Source organism: Rhincodon typus, chromosome 7, assembly GCF_021869965.1.
Source record: "Rhincodon typus isolate 14 chromosome 7, sRhiTyp1.1, whole genome shotgun sequence".
Classification (NCBI taxonomy): Eukaryota; Metazoa; Chordata; class Chondrichthyes; order Orectolobiformes; family Rhincodontidae; genus Rhincodon; species Rhincodon typus.
In genome coordinates, this window is record NC_063338.1 from 2,111,262 (window position 1) to 2,130,905 (window position 19,644).

The 19,644-nt window shown below is 40.2% G+C and overlaps 1 pseudogene; it reads right to left on the reverse strand.

Annotated features, from left to right (window-relative positions):
- The window catches only part of LOC109934250, an 87,975-nt pseudogene that overhangs the window by 68,307 nt on the left and 24 nt on the right, over positions 1–19,644 (reverse strand).

Here is a 19,644-nt window from a genome sequence, read left to right on the forward strand (position 1 = left end):
CAGCTGCAATATGACCTCCCAACTCCTATACTCGATGCATTGACCAATAAAGGTAAGTATACTAAACTTCATTTTCTGAAGAAGGGTTTAGGCCCGAAACGTCAGCTTTCCCGCTCCTCTGATGCTGCTTGGCCTGCTGTGTTCGTCCAGCTCTACACCTTGTTATCTCAGTTTCCCCAGAACATGTGATGAGTACCTGGATAAAGTCCAGCGATAATATCACTGGGCCATTACCTCCACTAGAAAGTGTATCACATTGAGGTGTCCAAGCTGTGGTGGGGCTGGACGGAATGGATGAGAAGATGTTTCTCTCAGCGCAGTGCTCAGTGTCTTCCAACAGCCTCACAGCTCCGATTCTGGGCTCCCCTCCCCCTCCCCAGGCCTGACGAAGGATTGTGGCCGAAATGTTGACTTTCCTGCTCCTCGGATGCTGTCTGAGCTGTTGTGCTTTGCTAGATTCAAATCTATTTGTTCTGGCTTCCAGCATCTGCAGTCCTTATAGTCTTCAAGTCATGATGACCAACAATTCTAAATATACCCACCTTGAAGAAGTTTTTGTTCTCCCTCTGAAGAGAGCTCATTGAGTCTTTCTCCCATTGTAACCTTCTGGTTGTCTCCTCTGCCCTGGAGCTAACCTCCTACCTGCATCCACCTGCCACCAGCCCACCTACTCCTGACCCAGGCCCACTCCGCTCCGTCTATTTACTTCTGAGCTCCCTACCTGTCCCCAGTCCTAACGAATTGTTTCGGCCTGAAATGTTGACTTTCCTACTCGTCAGATGCTGTCTGAGCTGCTGTGCATTTCTAGCTTCACATCTACTGACTCTGGCTTCCAATATGTTGGTTTTCCTGGAGGGGTTGGGACATCTTGTGGAGCAGTTTCTCTTTTGCAGCCTCAGAGCTTCTCCACCGTCCCGCCCGGGAACGGGTTCCAGGAGAATGGACCCACTTGGGACCGCGACTGGAGCATGTCTCAGATCAAACTATGGGAGACGGGGTGAATAAATGAGAAATTCCACTTTGACGGGAAATCTATGAAGTTCTGATCAGGACAGAAACCCTGGGAGGTGGGTAGTAAGATTCGCAAACACCTCTGGAGCCCCCAAATCCCCAGTCAGACCCATTGATTTGATTCTCAGTCTGTGGACAGTATTTGGAGAACTGAGGCCAAGGAGAGGAATTGGAGACAAGAGATGATAGAGATGGGTTGGAATTTCAGCCAAGGGAGAGGGTGAGACCAGGATTTACAGATTTGGACGAACATAAGAGGGAAAAAATGTTCGTTAGAAACTGGAATGGTTTGTTTGAATTTCTCACTTGCACTGAAATTGATGAATTTTGCAAACTCTTATAGGATGTTAGAAGGGAAGAATTTGCAGATATTGCACTAACAGCAACTTTCCTGTCTAGCTATAGCGGAACCGTGCGACTTATCAGGGCCTGATGATCTTCGGCCTCTGAATATTACCTGTGGAAATTGATTGAAAAAATCGACTGCAAAAGAAGAAATAAAACACATATGAGTTTAGATATTCCCATTAACTGTCCGTAGAAAGATCTTTGACCAGTTATGCAGCCTGAAAAACATTGCACCATTTACTGCAGAGAGAAACTATTCACGTGTTCTGTGTGTGGATGACGCTTCAGCTGATTGTCCACCCTGGAGACAGAAAAGGACAGTTTCACCACGGAGAAACTGTGACATTGTCACCACTATAGAAAAACTGTGGAAATGTGAGGACCGTGGTAAAGTAGTTAGTTACGCATCTCAGGTGGAAATCCATTGATATAACTACGCTATGGATAAACTGTGTAAATGTGAAATTTGTTGGAAGAGATTCGTTAACCTATCCTAGTTGAGAATCCATCGACAGAAATGTTGAAACTGTGGGAAGGGATTCAGTTATCCGTCGCAGCTGGAAACTTATCAGTGTTGTCACACTGGAGAGAGGCAATTCATCGGTAGAAAGGGATTCTCTCAGTCATCTATCCAATTCACACAAGAGCGAATTCACACTGGGGAGAGATCATTCACCTGCTCTAATTGTGGGAAGGGATTTACTTGGTAATTTGACCTGCTAGAACATCAATGGATTCACACTGGGGAGAGACGGTTTACATGTTCCACGTGTGGGAAGGGATTTACCCAATCATTCAACCTGCTGACAAACCAGCGAATTCATACTGGAGATAAACTATTTACATGTTCAACTTGTGAGAAGGGATTTGGTCGTTCATCCAGCTTAATTAAATGTCAGCGAGTTCACAGCGTGGCTAAGTAATGTAGCTTGCACTTTCACTGCAATGTATTTCAGGCAGTCTCTACAATCCCTATAGGCCAGAGATTTCACACTTGTGTTGAAGGCTCATGGTAATATTATTCTTGCTATTTGGAAGTGTACTTTCTGAGCTGGAGGAAAATGAAACAAACACAGAGAATGTTGGAGAAACTCAGCAGGTCTGGCAGCATAGGTGGAGAGAGAAACTGGGTTAACACTTCGAGTCCAGAATGATTCTTATTCAGAACTGGAGGCAAAATGGAATGAACGTGGACAAGCTGAAAAATTAAAAGGGATATCCTCTTGGAGAGAAGTGCAGAACTTCTTCAAATTGGGCATATCTGGAAGAAAAGTCTCAGTGAATTAGATATTCTAAAGAATCGGTTTTGAGGAAGAACCCCACCAGGTTGAACACGACTATGAGCTGTCATCCTTTGAGGCAGGCGTCTCTCAGCTGAACTTCCTGTGGATAAAAAAGGTACTGACGCTCTTCTATTGCTTAATGTCATGGCTGAATTGAATGAAGAATCCTGAGGCATGAGTTGAAAAAAGGCCATTGATTAACAAGCAGGAAATCTCTCTGCAAAGATGGAATTTGAATTGAAATAGAACAGCGAGAGATATTATGAAGCCTGGTGCTTCTGCGACCCTTATCCTTCTCTACCCCTCAATCCTACATTTTTTTTTATTTTCTAGATCCCCCAGACGTTTTGTTTAATTGAGTTCTTTATGCTCAATCACAGGCTCCATTTATTTCTTTTTTTTTGCAAATTTTACTCATCCCATGCTCGTTTTTATAACAGAAGTGAACGTACTGAAAGTGTTTGTAGTTTAACAAGTCTGTCTAAGAAACTAATTGAAATGAACAGTTCATAGAATATAAAGAGATAAATAAGAAAATTCTAGTTGAAACAAATTTATCTTTCAATACTTGGGAATAAAGGACTGGCAAACTCCAACAAGAACTAAACATGTAAATGAAAGGAAATCCAGCGTATTGAAAAGAAAGTATATTTTGTATTCTCATGACAGAAAATGAATTAACAGCACCAGAGTTAATATGCTTTTGCCAGTAATTCTCAGCTTTAAAGACTATTTTATCAGCTAATTAACTGTTATGAAGCCAGACAGCATCTGTGCAGAAATGAAAACCTTTTTATGGATCGACCCTTCCTTAGAATGCGGAAAATTTGAGGAAGTATTCAAACACAGTTTTGTCAAATTTTGTCTTCTCCACAGTGTGACCTGATCACTGAAGCTTCCTTGCAATGTTTGTTTCTGTATCAAGAGGAATTATTCGTTCTCAAAGCCTGGTGTTTCACTTGGCGTAAGTGTCAGTGGGCGTTGGGCAAAAGGTATTCTCGCCAGCATTAAAATAATTTAAATTGTAATAAATGCAGAATACTGTGGAGAAGACCAGACATACCTGTAAACTATGCCTGCAGTGCTAAATTTAACCTCATTAGACACCAAAGCCCGAAAGAGCATGAACAGTACTTTTTTTTAATTTTAGTTTAAGTTAAGGATTTCAATTCTTGCTGTTGTACAATATGTCTTTAAAAAAACTGAAGCAAGACTTTAAAATGTGGAATGAACTTAAATGATTGATTAAGATCCGTATTTTTATTGATTATGGTTTATATAACATAAATATCACGGTCACAATTTTTATTGAATTCTTTTATTGAATTCTAGTAGAACGCAGTGGTTAATAGTTGATTTTAACTGGATAGGCGCGTCTTTATCATTAGTTCTTAAAGAAAACATGCAGTATTCCTGAAGCAGCTTTCGGCAAAATATAGATCTGAATCTGAATAGCAGCCTTCTGAATCTGAAATGGTAATTTGAGGCAATGCCAATGAATATCCATAGGATTTTTGTTTAATTCATTCATGGGATGAGGGTATCGCTGTCTCGGCCTGCACTTATTGGAGAGCAGTTCAAAATCAATCGCATTGCTGTGGATCTGGAGCCACATGTAGTCCAGGCAAGGAAGGCAGTTTTAATTCGTGAATGAGGTAGGCTTTTCCCAACAATCCGAACAACAGTTATCATTAATTCAAGTGTTTTTTTGGTGGGCAGGATTTGTTCATGGGACTCCAGAACATTACCTAAGTCTCTGGATTAATAACCCAGCGGTGATACCATTAGACCATAGCTTCCCAATGATGTCTGTAACTTATTTGACATGACACTCATCAGTTTCTCAGAACATTCATACCTTATCCTCGTTTCATTCCAGCATTTAATTTCCCTACCATTATCTACGAAAACATTCATCATCAATAAGATTCTGTACTACAAACAGTCTCACTTATGTTCAAAGCTCCCTGGTCTGTAAGCGGTGCTGCTGAAAAGAATAATTTTCGCTTTTCTATTTAACAGCTTTCCTTTGATAAACTTTGTAATGTGTTGTGGGTCCTCTGAAACAGAACAGGAAGAGACCATTCTGCTTATCAAGTTTAAACAAATTATTTTACAGAAAAATCAGTTAATCCTACCTCCCCAACCCCAACAACACGCTCTTTATGTCAGACCAAGGAGGTGGCAATGGTCTAGTGGTATTATCATTGGACTGTTAATCCAGAGGTCCAGGTAATGTTCTGGGGAAACAAAACAGATGTTACTGGAAAAGCTCAGCAAGTCTGGCAGCATCTGCGAAGAAAAAATCAGAGATAACGTTTTGGGTCCAGTGACCCTTCCTCAGATCAGTTCTAAGGAAGGGTCACCAGACACGGAACGTTAACTCAGACTTTTTCTTCACAGATGCTGTTAGAACTGCTGAGCTTTTCCAGCAACTTCCATTTTTGTTCCTGATTTACAGCAGCCACTGTTCTTTCAGTTTTTAATACGTGTTCGAATGCTGACCCTTGTGGTACACTGCTGGACACCGCCCTCCAGTCACTCAATCATCCTTCTAACACTACACTTTGTTTCCCATTACTAATCCAGTTTCTGATCCATGTCACCATGTTACCCACTATTCCACGTTCTTTAAATTTCTCAGTCAGTCTCCCGAGTTGGACCTTGTCAAAAGCTTTGCTAAAATACACTAAACATCCCACATCACATTTTCAAAAAATTCTAATCTCCCTTTGACCAAGCCATGCTGACTATCCCTTAATAACCCATGCCTTTCCAAATGAGTATTAATTTTCTCCTTCAAAATTTTCTCCAATAGTTTCCCTACCACACTGGCGTGAGATTCACAAGTCTGTAATATCCTGGTTCATCTCTAGCTCCATCTTAAAAAGTGGAACTACATTAGCTGTCCTTCATTCCTCTGGTACTTTCCACGTGGCCAGAGAGGAATTTGAAGGTTCTATTATAGCCTCTGCAAGTCCTGCCTCCCCTGCTGCAGCAGCCTTGTTTGAGGACCCTTCGAAGATATTATATCTCCTTATTTCGTAATTAACTCCTGAATTAATCGTGCTACACCACCACCCATTTTACACCTTCTTCTTCACTGTGGATTTTTTAGTTGTTATGTTTCGGGAAGTCCTAGGATTTGTGTTCCACGACACATGTGTTAGAAAGACCCCAGTGTCTAAGAATTAGCCTTTGGTTTGTTCACGTGCTATGTTTGTATTCTTGTCTGAACTTTGACATTTTTCGCTGACAAGTAATTTAGACAATTTCGATATAGATTAATCACAGGTTGTGCTGACATCGGGAGTCTTCTTTTTGAAATAGTGAGAGTAAGATAAGTTTTCTAACTCCATTGCCATCCCTGTATCGGCTTCTGGAGGAGCAAAACTCTTGATTTTAATTATTACCTGAAACGAACCTGGCAGGCCACTGCATAACAGGAACCATCGAGGTTATCGAATCATGTTGCTCTGGAGTTATCCAGAAGACATATCACATAACAGGGTGATTTACACGAGTGGGCATGAAGTTGCTGCAGCATTAACCAAATGAATTAAAGAAACACATGTTGAGTACATACTCATTCAAGATTTGTTAACCATTTCATGGAACATTTTTGTCGAAAGGTTTATGTGAAAGTTAACAGAGTGTATTGAATGACTAACTGCCACACTGAGACGAGAGCACATGCGCTCGGAACTGTGAATTTTATATACAGTTACCACAAATAGAAAATAAGGGCACAACAAAAAGGAAGACAACAATTCTCAATGAGGAACAACAACAACAGCAACAAATACAAACGGACTTCAAACAACCGGAAAGTTAGAAGCTACAAATGTGTACCAGCCATAATTATCTCAATAATATCAAACAAAATAAACAGAAAGTCCGTCAATTATTTACTCTTATACAGATTCATTCACGTAATGTAGAGTTATCTTATTATTAGAATCAATGACAGGACAGCTTATAAATTCCGAATTCAGAGACCTCAATGAACAACTGAGGCAAATCTATGGGGCCCAAAATTCATCGGATCACTTGATCTGTAAAAGAAGAATAACGTGATGATGCATATGTTTATGATCGGGGCATTAAGTTTTAAATTTTTATGCAGCACTTAGAGGTTTCACAAACCATGTTTGTTGGAAGTGTAAATGTTTTGAGTAATCTCACCTTCACCAGAGTGACAGCAACGCTGTACAAAATACTCAGGAAGGACAGGGTCATAAATGCGGAAGCAGTTGTCCTGATGTTTCTCTTATCATCCTTATAGTCTTGAACCCAAGTCAGATCCATCGAATCTTTGAGATTAAAGCCAAGGGCACAAATTTATTGTTTATTGATTCAATCTGATACATCTGTATATAAATAACATAATTAGATATTGTTACAACTTCTTCAGCTGCTCTCTAACTTGATTCTGTATATGCATCTAAACCCCATTTGTGACCCCCAGCAGTAAGTATTACTAAGTTCAGTTGTTCTTTCTTTATTATTCGTGTGAGAATATTTTGAACTATTTCGTCATGTGATCAATTATTGAAAAATATTATCACAGATATCATTCAACGAATCTTCCTTGACAATGATTATTTCGATTTTATCATTTTATTTCAATTATAGCGCTGACAGCTATTGCATTGAGCAATGTGGCCCTCTTTGTATAAAAAACTCAAACGTGATTTCTCGTTTTGTTCATTTATTTGTGATCAAAGTGCTTGGTAACTCATTAACAAAAATATAATCACGGCGAGAACATTGTTTCAGTTTGTAGGTTCTGAATGCATTGGGAACAAATTTTGGACAACATACCTCTTAATTTATTTTTGTGCATTTTTGGCGTACATGTTTTTCCTTTAATGTTTGTGCATGTAGTTATGAAAGTTCCTTACTCAAGGCATGTTCATGTTGGAGTTTGTGCATTGATGAACATATTAATGTGCCTTTAGTGCTGATGTGTTAATTTGACAAAGCGTAAGCATCATTATGGGAATATGCCACAGCATTCGTTGATGCCTATATTTATGTTTCAATGTCTGTGTGAATGTATCTGTTCTGTTTTACGTTTGAGCCATCTAACATGTGTTTATGTGTCGATTTCAGTCCTCATCTGTGTTATGTTATTTTGATATTAGTGCTCCATAAATGTTTTGTTTTGTTTTGATATGCAACTTTATGTTTTCATGATCCTTTATAGGGCTATGTATAATAAACATGCTGCTAATATTCTTGTTTGTGTAATTGTATGTGAATGTTTTTTGACACTTTTGTCATCATTGGTGTTCCATAAATACCTCGTTGTCTGCTGATCCATCTGTTTGCCTGTTTGCATGCGAGACTCAGAAATTATATGTATCCATGCTGATGTACATGTGTTAATCTATGTGATTTAAAAATAAATAAATAAGCTGCCTCTGGCATTATGTGTCTGTGTTTGTGGATGTATGCTAATGATGAGGTTAATGTTTATGTCTGTGCTTCAATGTGCCTGTGTGTGCACAAGTGGGAGAATATTTCTCTGACTTTATATCTGTGTACTTATCTATGCATGCATTGCAGCGTATGCATGTACATGTATTCATGTTTATTTGCATATAAACTTGCATGTGTGTTTACCATGAATATGTTTGCTTACATCCGTTTATGTGGAGTATATTAGATGTATATGTGTTTATTTGTGATTAATTATGTTAATGTTTATTTATTGTACATATATGTGTCTCTGTGCACGTACGCGTGTTTGACTTCTTATCTATATATAATTATGTGTGTATGCATGAAAGCGTGTATATAGGTGTCTTTATGTGAATTTTGGTGAGGTTGTGTGTGCGTGTACCTGTGTGTGTTTCTGCACTTATACCAGACTGAGTTCATTTTTATTGTTGATCCAGTTTTAATCGATTGCCAATAAATGAATCTGAGCCTGATGATATGGGAAACACTTATTGCCGACATATATAGATAACCGTTTCCTGAAAAAAAAATCTCTTTTGTTGCAACATTAGAATCTCTGACTCTGAGATAAGAGGAGGGGATTCTAATCCCCACTGCTCAAGGAATGTAAAACATTTCTGACCAGCTTGATTAGAAAATATGTGTATGTTCTGTGCGCAGTACAATATGACATCAGGTCATAGGGTTAGGGTCATATACCAGAATTAATCCTAAGTTCCTCAGAAAACTTAGAGACAAAACTATGGAATACAAACTAGGATGATTCAATCACCAGAGATAATAGGAACTGCAGATGCTGGAGAATCTGAGATAACAAGGTGTAGAGCTGGATGAACACAGCAGGCCAAGCAGCATCATAGGAGCAGGAAGGCTGACGTTTCGGGCCTAGGCCCTTCATCAGAAATGGGGGAGGGGAAGGGAGTTCTGAAATAAATAGGGAGAGAGGGGGAGGCGGATAGAAGACGGATAGAGGAGAAGATAGGTGGCGAGGAAACAGCCAGGTCAAAGGGGCCGGGATGGAGCCAGTAAAGGTAAGTGTAGGTCGGCAGGTAGGGAGGGGATAAGTCAGTCCAGGGAGGACGGACAGGTCAAGGGGGCGGGATGAGGTTAGTAGGTAGGAAATGGGGGTGTGGCTTGAGGTGGGAGGAGGGGATAGGTGGGAGGAAGAACAGGTTAGGGAGGCGGGGACGAACTGGGCTGGTTTTGGGATGCATTAGGGGGAGGGGAGATTTTGAAGCTTGTGAAATCCACATTGATACCATTTTGCTGCAGGGTTCCCAAGCGGAATATGAGTTGCTGCTCCTGCAACCTTTGGTGGCATCTTACACAGGAGTAAGAAGCACTGCTGAACCACTCTTCCGCTGCAATGGATAACATGCTGTATAAGAAGAAGGAGTGTTTGCCATTCTCCGCCATCACCTCAGTGTTCTTGTAGTTTCTGGGATTCAGTAGTTTGTTCTTGGTGGTCCATTTGATGAAGATCTATTTTGGGGAGAAACCTCTCACTAAACAGGTGAGGGAGATAAACCTCTGAGTGGACATTTCTTCTGAATGGGCCAGGAGGACAGACACAGATGGCTCCAGAGCATTTGTCACAGCAGAATATTTGAAACAAATGTAAATGAATTGAAAATTCCAGAAACAAAACAATATGAGGGTTTGTATTGAACCATATATTAAAATGTTTCATTATAAACTTAGGATTTATCCATGTTTATTTTTTTTCAGGGAGCAGAGCGTTATCAATTCTATTCATTAAAATAAAACGTCCTTAATTTAGTTAGAAAGTTGCATCATGTTTATAATACAGAGCTAGGGAGTTCTGAAAATTTATCAGTTTTGATGTTTAATCATAATAGAATATCTTTCCATCCCTTCATTTCTTGATCGACTATTGAGCTATCTTCCCTTGAAATGAGCAATGAACTCGCCGGTTTTAATTCATTTCCCATGAAATTTAGTATTGATGTAAATGAATCCAAGTTACACATGCCTTTGAAATAAACACAATGACTTTCTTCGTGTTTTAATCTCATCGCTCACCTTTCTCCTTGTGGATGGATTCTCTCAGAGGAGTCGGTAGATACTGATGGTTTACCACGCAGTAGAAATTAACCCCTCTCAGCCAGGCCGGGGTAGAGATGTTTAATTTGCTGATCACACTATTGGGATTCTCTCCGGGCTGGTCAGCAATCTCTGATTTCAGAAGCTTCCTTTCTTGTGTCCAGGTGACGTTGACTCCAGAATGAAGATTGGACACAACACAGATAAACGTCGCTGTTGCCTCCAGTAAGACCTGCTCTACTGGCGGAGGTAGCATTTTAACCGAGTAATCGCGACAGTCGGGAACTCCTATAAAGCAGAAATCAAAATCAACGAAAAATTCCACTTCAGGGTCAATACACCTGTCTTTAGGCAAATTACCTCTGGAATGGCAACTTTTAACTTTTGATGAAATGGCACTTACTATTGTTTATATATTTTGATTTGGGAAAACATTTCCTGAAAATATGTCCTGTGTATTTATCTCTACACAACACTGGTTTTGAAACAAATAACCTGTTGGGGGTGGGGGTGGGGTGTGGGGGGGGCGGGGTGGAGGTGGGGGCAGGGGGAAGACATAATCGGGGGTACCATTATGTTACCCATGAAGTAACCTTCCGTTCAGAGTCCTTCCCTCACTTATGCCCAGCTATTCATCCCTTTGACTAAATTAACCTCTGCTCAATATAATGACTGCTTACTAAAGTCACGAGCTGTGCATGCAAATATTGTTATTCATACTGAGTATCAAACAAAATTTCAGGCAAACCGTAATCAAATGGATTTGTTCTGTTTATTCTCTGACGATTTATGGAAATTAGGATGTGAAAGTTACCGTTACAGGAATGATGAAGATCTTGGAAATTCTGTTTGATGGGTTTTAATGTGCTTGAAGATAATTTGCATTATTGTCTGAGATTGTTCCTTCACATGTATCATAAGAGGTTATTCCTCATGTGCCAAAATTTGGAATCAATATGAAAACATGACACTAAAAGGAACATCGGAAGTAGCATATGGCATTCATCACGCCCATTATTTCCCTCTATTCAACGAGTTAATAACTGTTTTCTACTTTCAATTTATTTGCCAATCTTCAGTAGCTTTTTTTTTGCACAAAACAGTTGGAGAACTAATGTAGAAACTCAATCATAATTTGCACCAGTGATATCAATACTTCTACAACTCACTGTATGAACATTTCTATTCTGAAACCAGGATTAAACGGAATTTATTCAAGCGCCAAATCCATTAAGTACAACAAGCGCATCATTTAACCTCAGTGAGATCCTAGTTAACCTTGGTAATCCACTGTGATACCCATTAGGTTTGTGGTCTGGTCTCTTCCTTTAAGTTAAACAGCCAGTACTGTATAAAAACTATGTCGCACAATTCTCAAGGCCAATATATAGTTCCTGACCTTGGAGCGAAGTACTGAACACTCTTTTTAAATGGTTTTCAATTAGGGTTGCTGCATAGTTTTATGACGTTAGTTTGACGCCATACGGACATGATACGTGGGAGAAAACTTCGACTATCTATCCAATCGATTCTGCTCCACAGTTTGGTCATGGCTCAATTTTTGTCCGAACCCCATTCTCCCGCCTTCTCCCTGTAACACTTGACCCCCTTACTTATCAAAAACCCATTCGTATACTTCTTAAATACATGTACGGCTTATCTCTACTGCTCCTACGTCAATGATTTCCACTGATTCACCACCCTCCGCTACATGAAATTCTACTTCATCTCAGTTCTAAAGAGTTGTCCTTTCACTCTGTGGCTGTGCACTCGGTTTGTCGTCTCTCCTATGAGTTGGAGCATTTTTTGCACATCCACTCTATCCAAGCCTCTCAGTATTCTGTAAAATTCAATCAAATCCCAACCTTACCTTTGAGGCTATTACCAGCAATGGATTCTGACAGTATCTCCCAGTACAGGTATGAACCATAGAATCCCTACAGTGTGGAAACAGGTCCTTCTGCCCAACAAATCCACACCGACCCTCAGAGCATCCCACCCAGACCCAGCCCTACAACCCACTTAATCTACACATCCCTGAACACTACGGGCAATTTGGCATGGCCAATCTACTTAGCCTGCACATCTTTGGATTGTGGGAGGAAATCGGAGCACCCGGAGGAAACCCACATAGACGCGAGAAGAATGTGCAAACTCACAGATACAGACGCCCAAGGATAGGATAGAACCATCCCTGGTGCTGTGAGGAAGCAGTGCTAATCACTGAGCCACCGTGATGCCCCCTGTATGATCATCCAACAAACGATAAAGGCTATGGTATGTCGAGATCACCCGATACATGTCTTCAATGCAGAAGGAAACATGATTTGATGTTCCTCTGAAATGTTGAATTATGAGAAATACTAATGTAACACTTACACCGAAATGAGACACACACGGCATGGTGTTAAATTAGATGCTACTCATTTCTGTTTACTAAACTTGATAAATTCATTTATTTGATTCATTTTCGAGCTCAGAATGATTTGTAGTTCATTGGTTTGTGTCTCTTACCCTGGGATGCTGTGATATTTCGACTTCGAATGATCCCTTGATGAGTGACGTGGCAAGTATAGACTGCATTGTTAAGCAATTCACCAGCAGGGATTCTCAGCCGACTAGTCACTGAAACATTCCTGTTTGTTTCAGACACAGACGAGGTAAAGAAACCAGATTCTACAGATCATCCATTCTTCAGCCAACTCACAAAGATTGACTTCGGACGGAAGTCGAAGATTGAACAGACGATGTTTGCAAATTTGCTGCTTGCGATTTCTTCACTGGAGCTCACGGTGAGGAAAAACGTTGGAGGGATGTCATTGTTTGGACCTTAACGAAAAGCATTCTATAAATTACCTGTGGAATTTGATAACAAATGTAATTATTTCGTATTTTTCTATGTTCCATGAGTTTAATAGATGATAACCTCGATATTACAAGGACTGTAATTGCACAGAGTACTACAGACGGTGGGTTCCAGACAGAAAGTTCAGCAGGACGAGGTGAACGGCCAAAATTGGAAGACATGACAAGGGACACAAGAAGGTGGAGAATTAGGTTTGTATAAATGAATCACAGATGTCTCCTCAAATAACATTATGCAGATAAAATTTAAAATCGGAAACAAAAAATCACAATGCTTGGCGATTGCTATAGGCCTCAGGAGAGGTCCTGGAGATATGGAAGAGCAGATACGTAGATAGGTTTCAGAAAAGTGTAAATTAATAGGTCAATGATGATAGGTGATTTCAAGTTCCCAACACAGGCTGCTGCATTCATCATTTGAAATGTTTATATGGAGCAGAATTTATAAAATGCATCCAGAAAAGCGTTTTGAGCCAGTATGTACACGACCTTGCAAGACAGGGCCGGTCCTGGACTAAACATTAGACAATGACAAGGGCCATGTGGTTAAAATAACAATGAGGGAGCATTTTGCAGACAGCAATTATAAATTCGTTGGATTCAAGGTTGCTACTGAAAGAGATAGGAATGGTCCTGAAACCAAGTACCTAAACGGAGGAGGGAGGGGGATGCCGATTTTAATAAGATCAGGGATGATTTGGCCAGAGTTGACTGAGAGCCGACGTCAACCTGAATCAAAGCAGTAGGACGTATTCAAAAAGAAACAGGAAGTGTACAGAGCTAATATTTTATAACAAACACACAGGGTATGACCAAACATTCCAGTGATATCAAAGAATATACAGGATTAGAAAACGAGAAATAGAGAGGTATAAGTTATATACCAAAGGCTCAAAAGCAGCTCTGAAGAAGTATAGACGTGCAAGGGAAACTGTAAAAAAAAAACTTAAGTGTGTAACAAGGGTCATGAAAGAATAAGGCAGTATCATCCTCGACTATGTTACAAGTTCATGAGTCCATAAAAATAATAGCTAGAGAAACAGTGTTGTCCATTTTGCAATGCTATTGTATTATCAGCGTAGAACCAGAGAAAGTAGGCTGAGTTCTCAATGAATACGTTTCGTTTGCGTTCACTAGTAGAAAGCATAAATCATGGACAAGAGCTCTGATTTACTTAAAGTAATTAGCATAGACGAGAGAATGTTCTATGTTGTCTTGCAGCTTTAAAAGTAGTTAAATTTCCAAGGCGGATGATTTGTATTCCAGGCAATTGATTTAGTAAGATAGGAAATAGCAATGATATTGAATTCCTCTCTGTCTACATGAGAAGTGCCAAATGACTGTAGGATAACTAATGTCGTACCATATTGCAAGAAGGAGCAAGGCGTAATCTAAGAAACCACATTCTAATCAATCTAACCTCACTGGTAGGGAAAATATTAGAAGCAATTCTGAAGAACAGCATGAACCGTCACTTGGAAAACAAAGATTAATCAGGAATTCTCAGCACGGTTTTGTTGTGTGGATATCTTGTCTAACAAATTGATGGAATTGTCAAAGATGTAACCAGATATATAGATGACAGCAAAGATAAGAACCCATGGGATCGGTTGAAACTTGACTAATATGATCCAGAATTGGCTGAGTAGCATGAAATAGATGACAATGGATGCTGTTTAAAAGCTTGTGTCTATTGAGGAGTTGCAGGGATTAGTGTTGGTTTCTTTACTGTTCATGGCGTTTGTATAAATGATTTAGATGTGAATGTAGGAGGTTTAACCAATAAGTTCACAGACAATATGAAAATTATATGAGTTGTGAAAAATTGAGCGATATAGCTTTCTACAGACATCTGAACAGAAATGCTGATCTGTCACAAATAGACCTCAATCTGCATAAGTGTGAGGTGATGGACATGGGCGGACAAACAGAGAAAGGGGTTATATTATTTATGGTGAGTCGCTGGGATGCGCGAGGATCAGAGGGGTTTTTGTATGCACGCCCACAGATCCCTTAATGGAACAGGTAGATAAAGGGTGGGGAATGGATACGGGCCACTTGCCTTTAGTAGACGGACGCAGAGTTCAAGAGGAGGGAAGTGGCACTGAAACGGTATAAAACGTTGGCTGGGCCATAACCGTAGCAGTTCTGAAAGCTCCTTTATAGAAGGAATGTGATTACACTGGAAAGGGCGTAGAGGAGGCTTGCCAGGATGTTGCCTGGAGAAAGTTTTACTTATTAAGTGTGTTTAAATAGACTGTAGTTGTTTTCCTTGGAGCAGAGGAACCGGAACAGGAACGTGTTTCTGACGCATGAAGTAATGAGAATAAAGACAGGGGAGACAAGAAGAAACTGTTCCACTTGTTAGAGGGATCAATGGCCAGGGATATATTTTTAAGACAAGGGCAGGAAGTTTAGAAGAGATGATGGAGAGAAAAACACTCAGAGGGTGGTGGGATCTGGTGATCTCTGCTTATAAGAGTGTTAGAAGCTGAAACACTGATAGCATTTAAAAAGTCTGCAGTCAAACACTTCCAATGTCAAGTCGTACAAGGTAGTGGCTCAAGAGCTGGCAAATTTGATTAGAATAGTTAGATATTTCCTTTTGACGATCATTGGCTTGATGGGCCGAAGGCCCGTTTTTCTGAGCTGTACACATCTATGGCTTTGTGAAAAGTATTATAAATAATACACTATTCATATTAATCATTGGTTTTCTCTTTATCTCATTCCCCACAACACGTACATAGCACTCCAATGCTCTTTTCTGACCCGTTGAGTTGAACCTCACAGTAGATTTTGCTGCTTTCCACCTCTGATTCGGTGACAGTTAACTGGCTGCTAAGTGTGTAAGTTCCTTTCTTTTTTCTCGCCGATGGGTAAGTCTTAAATCAGTTGTAATTTGCTCTCCATCTTTCTTCCAAGTTACTCGTGTGACATCAGGGGAGGAATCCATTGCTAAGCAACCATAGATCATGGAGCCATCGTTATCACGTTGTTGACAGGAGGAGACCAGGCCAAAAAGTATGGGGTCAGATGGTGTCGCTAAGAAAGAATGATCGATTAAGCAGGTTAGACTCTTTTAATTGTACATTATTCATAACTCATCTGCCCCCACAGCTGTAATCCTATTAGAGCATGTTCCATCTGAAATATGCAATATAAATTGAACTGATCATTCCAGCAGGTCTTGCAGAATTTGTGAAGTAACATCAAAGTTAACATTTCGGGTCTAGTGCCCCTTCTTCAACACTGTTGTTAGCGAGAAACAGATAGTTTTTTTAATGCTTAAGATAGCGTAGGAGAGGGTTAGTAGTAAATGGAAGGTGGACATAGACCCCAAAGAGAGAGAAAAACCGTTGGACCGACAGACAAGTGAATGGATAAAGACTAGCCTAGGTGAATGAACGTCTGCAAATGGAGACTATTAATAGCTGAGTATATGTTGTGTGTGGTGGCAAGCATGTGATAACAAGGCCTGGTGTGTGGGGGTGGGAGAAAGCATTGGGAAAGATGCTCAAGACCTAAAATTGTTTAACTCGATATTCAGTCCACAATAGTCTCCATTCTACTAATAGTCCCTATTAGCAGATATTCATTCTCCTTGGCTGGAATTTTATCCAGTCCTTTGTCTGTCCAAATGTTTTTCTCTCTCTTTAGGATCTGTTTCCACCTAATGTTTACTCATCCCCGCTCCAACCCCATCCCCATCTTCTGAATTAAAAAAAAATCCTTTACCTAATTGCTATCAGTTCTGAAGCGGGGTCACTGGACCCGAAACAGCAACTATGATTTCTCTCCACAGATGCTGCCAGAGCTGCTGAGATTTTCCAGAATTTTCTATGTTTGTTTCAGATTTCCAGAATGCACATCACATTTTTTTTTAAAATTAGGCTGACTATTGTTTTCCTATCAAATGTTGATCATGGTCTCAGGATCCCTCTTTAGAAACATACACTTCAAACTTGGCCATTACCCGTATAACTCAGAAATAAGAATACCCTCACCTCATTACCAGCAACTTGTTTAGAATTTCGCCAACAAAATTGACACTTTTATTGGATTGAAACTGAAAATTAGAGAAGTTTATACTCAGTCTGTTTGTCTTTCTCAATGAAAATCAACCTGCAAAAGAAATATTGTCTCGTGTGAAATAACTCCACAGAGACTGCTAGCCGTCACCAAATCACCATTTATTTACATATGAGCAGTCCTTGATTTTATTACTGCCTCATCCAGTGTCAAAATCTCTGACACTTACCCTTTCTGTATGTCAGCCAGGGCTCCCTGATTGGACCAGGTTAAGAGGCCCAATCAGGAAGCCCATATTCCATGAAGTCCAGCTGGCTGACATCGTTACAATCGATACATCATCTTTTAGTATCATTATTACTCTGGAAACTAGTTCACTGTAATTAACTGCTGCGACATCATGCTACGACAGTTTCGCTGCACCTCCAAAAATATGTAAAGTGAATAAAATTCAAAAGTAACTCTGCAATTTGTAATTACAGAATTACATTAAAAACAATCATGGAAACCTGACATTTTAAAAATATGCAGCGGCTTTGAAGACTTTCTTTGCTGTGAGACTAAGCGTGAACCCCGTTTATTTAACTTCAGTCTGAGATGAAAGATAAGTGATGAGTTTGAAATGAAAGTTTTCTTCATGACAATGCTTCATACCGAATGATAGTGATCAAATTATGTCATTAGTTTTCTATGTATCCCTTGATCCATAAGTGGGAGATTCCTTCTTTTGCATAAATTTTCACGTTCCATATTTTCTCTGAATGCCCATGAACATACTCCAAAATACTATTCTTTACTAGCTGCCCTTGTACATACTAGGTCATTGCATGACAACAAAGATTATTCCTTTCTCTACTAAAAAAAAGTACAACCCCAGTTGCTGCACAGACCCACCTGAAGTAGCGAGACAGTGCTGCATGGTCGGACTAGAGTTGTCATGACACTCATCAACATTGACTCCTGACACCATGAAATTCTTTGAAGTGGACGAGAGTACATCCTACTTATTGTTGGGTCCTGCCATGCGGCATTATCTTGATTGATGAATCAGTACTCCTCCAATTTAAGCACCAACTGGAAAAGGAACGGAGGGTTGTTCTGTGTTGAATGTCCTCATGTTGAAGACTTCAATGTGCGTTACCATTCGTAACAAGGAATCACATCTAACTACCGAGCTCAAAACAATTTTGGCCCATATATTCTTTGATAATGAAGTTTCGTGTGGTGTACGTTTGTCTACAACAGCATTCTTTCCCCGTTGTTTATTGTCCTTGCGGAGGTGGTGGCAAGCTGCTTTCTTGAACTATCAGAGACTTTAGAATGTAGGTGCACTCATCCTATAATAAGGACGGGAGTGACAGGATTTTTTGGCGGGAACAGCTGTTAGGAAGCAAAAATATTGTTAAATATAGAGAACAACTTGCACTTGGTTGTGCTGTCATTCAGCCACTGCTCCTGTCCATCTAGGTGGTAGAGGCCGCGGTTTGGAAGCTATGAAGGAAAGAGTCTGGTTGAATTTCCGCAGTACAACTCGTAGATGGCTAAAAATGTTAACACTCTGCATTGGTAGTGAAGGAGTGAATATTGAAGGTGGTGAATGGGATGTCAATCAAGCGCATTCCTTTTTCCTGGATGGTGCCAAGCTTCTTGTCTGATATTGAAGCTATAGTCATTCAGGCAAATGGATATCAGTCCTGTCTTGTGCCTTGTAAATGGCGGACAGGGATTTGGGGGACAGGAGGTGAGTTACGTCGCCGCAAAATGACTGGTCACTATCTGCTATTGTGGACATAGTATTTAATGCATACTCTAGTTCAGTTGCTGTCAATGAGAACCCCCCCCCCAGTATGTTAATTATATAGGATTCAACAATGGTAAGTACATAGAATACAAAGAGTAACAGTTAAAGTCACTGTTTTTGGTGATAGAAAATGCCAGACACATGTGTGTTGTGAAACTTAGTTTTCATTTACCAACGCAAGTCAGAATCTTATCCCCCTTTGGGAAGATGGTCGCTGCAGCAGCACAGACTGGAGCTGAGCATCTGGACGACAAGAAGATCTGTTATAGCTGATTCCATGTCAATTGTCTGAAAGTTGAAACTTCTGTTTGGCATTTATCCGAATTCTGGAGGCCTCTGAAAATGTGACTGTGTCCTTTGAAAATTCAGAGGCTTTGGCACATTATGGATAACTGAACTGACCATTTACCCAGGTATAGTTCGAGATATTAGCAAGCACACTTTACCTTCAATAACTATCATATTGAAATCCAGTTCACCGTAAAACCTTTAATTTCCAATACTGACCACAACTCCCTCACTCTCTGACTATTCCCATTGACAATCCCCACACTGCCAGATTCTCAATTAACGGTTGGAAACACGACCCCCATCTCACGACAACACCACACATTCCAGACAATCCAAACGGCCGAATGTACACGTACTCTTAATTCCTTGCACTCACCTCCCGTCCTGCCATTATGCACCTGGCCTGCTGTGCACCTCGCCATTACTGAACCTGGCACTATTTTTTTTTTGCACAACCTGACAGGACCACTGGGTTGCAATCTG